This window comes from Podarcis filfolensis, assembly GCF_964270895.1.
Source record: "Podarcis filfolensis genome assembly, chromosome: 1".
NCBI lineage: Eukaryota > Metazoa > Chordata > Lepidosauria > Squamata > Lacertidae > Podarcis > Podarcis filfolensis.
In genome coordinates, this window is record NC_139604.1 from 74,213,256 (window position 1) to 74,215,012 (window position 1,757).

The window sequence follows — 1,757 nt, forward strand, 5'->3', positions numbered from 1 at the left end:
AAATCATCGGTAACACTTTCCCTCTTTGACGGTGGCAGGTAATGCTCAGGGAGAGTTCTTGCATTTGTCAAAAATGGGAGTTTTGCAATGAGCCTTCAGCCAAGCAAAAAGTGTTTTGCAGCAGCTGGATTGACATAGGCTCTATCTTCTCTTAGGTAGATGGTTGATCCTGTTCATTTGATACAAGGGCATACCTACAGTGCAGCGAAATATAACCTTCATCATATCCTTTCTGGCACTTTTTTTTAAAAAAAAACAGCTGAGTTTTTATTGTTTCCAAAACCAAAAATGAAAACATTGCTCTGTTTGATGAGTGGGGAGGGGCTTGGAAGGAGGTGTGGTCTTGTTTGGAGAGGGGCAGAATAGAAGGGGAACCTGGATTGGATACCTCTCTCCACACTGGAGGGTTGGGGAAGGGAGTAGCAGCTTGCTCCATCGCCCTCTGGCTCTCACTGCACCACTTGCTCATTGGCGCTGCTGCCAGAGTCCTGGGGCTTCATCACGTCTGGGAGCATGGGTGTGGGCTGGAGAAGGGATCAATGCGGAGGGGCTCAAAGGCACCACTGGCTCTGAAGGCCAAGCCAACTGTCGCTGGGGCCTGAGCTCATGCTGGCTGGCTGGTGAAGCCACGGTCTCTGCTGTCATCAAAAGCTGGCCATCCTTGTATAGTCTTTGTTCTTCTGGGGGGTCTTTTGAGAATCCCCTCAACAACTCTTTTCAGTTCATACAGCGTACTGGACTCCTTGGCGTCTGTGAAGATGGTCGTGTTGCTACGCTGGATCAGTAGAAAGGCATCCATCTCTGTAGCTGCAACCTCAGCCCAGACCCCCTAGAGAGGAAAAAGCAGCAGAACCCTCAGTATCCCAACATGCACCTCCTTTCTGGCACTTTTGAATGTCCCCCCACCCCTCTGTTCTTTCTCTGTAATCTAGGCAATATGTGATGAGAAAGAGGTGGGCTTTGGCAAATATTCAGTTGAATAATATCTGGCTGGTCAATGACAAGTAACTGCATTAAAAACAAAATGACAAGGAATATACAGTGAAAAGAAGAACCTTCTTTTTTTTTCATTCAACAAGTACCACTTAATAGTGTAGGCACAGAACCATTCCTTTCACTGGAACATTTGCCCCGGGTCCCAATTTGTAGGAGTAGATCACCCAGCTGCCTGGCCACTGAAGTACATGGAAAAACAGCACAATGGAAGGGAAGCAGTTTGGCAGGATACATTTCACAAAAGGTATGGGCAGCAAGGGCATCTAGAGGCACAGACAGATTACCCAAGAACTGACAGGGAAAGGGAAAGGGAGAAAACTCAAAGAGGAAGAGGGGAAAAGGGCAAAACTGAGTAGCAGAACGGAGAGGAATGGGTGAGGCTGTCCCAAGATCTGGAGTAAAAGCACAAATATATCTTGGTGGGGTATCCGGGAGGGCACATCAATATGTGTAGAATTAGGCTTTGCAATGTGGTTATTTGTTTAATTTATTTATCTATGATAAATAAACATAAACATAAAGCTCTACAGAGTAAATCATAAATCCATTAAAAGGGTGTGGGATGGGGGGGCTACACAAAACAAAACGAAAAGAGCCACTCCTCCAAAATTTAAAACAGTTGTTAAAAAACAAGAGGCTTACATTACCTGAGTCATTTTAAAGGTTGTGCTATGCTAAGCCTTTAATGTTTATGTGGGTTGATTTTCCTCTGTGCGTTTTTGTGCACTTTTATCCATACATGAGCACTTTCAATTTTATGC

The 1,757-nt window shown here is 45.1% G+C and overlaps 1 pseudogene across 1 annotated transcript; it reads right to left on the bottom strand.

Moving 5' to 3' along the window:
* Nucleotides 1–449: 449 nt before the first annotated feature.
* LOC310751392 (elongin-B-like) lies at nucleotides 450–869 on the bottom strand (annotated as a pseudogene). The gene has a single exon. The product of its transcript is annotated as an elongin-B-like (transcript).
* Nucleotides 870–1,757: the final 888 nt, after the last annotated feature.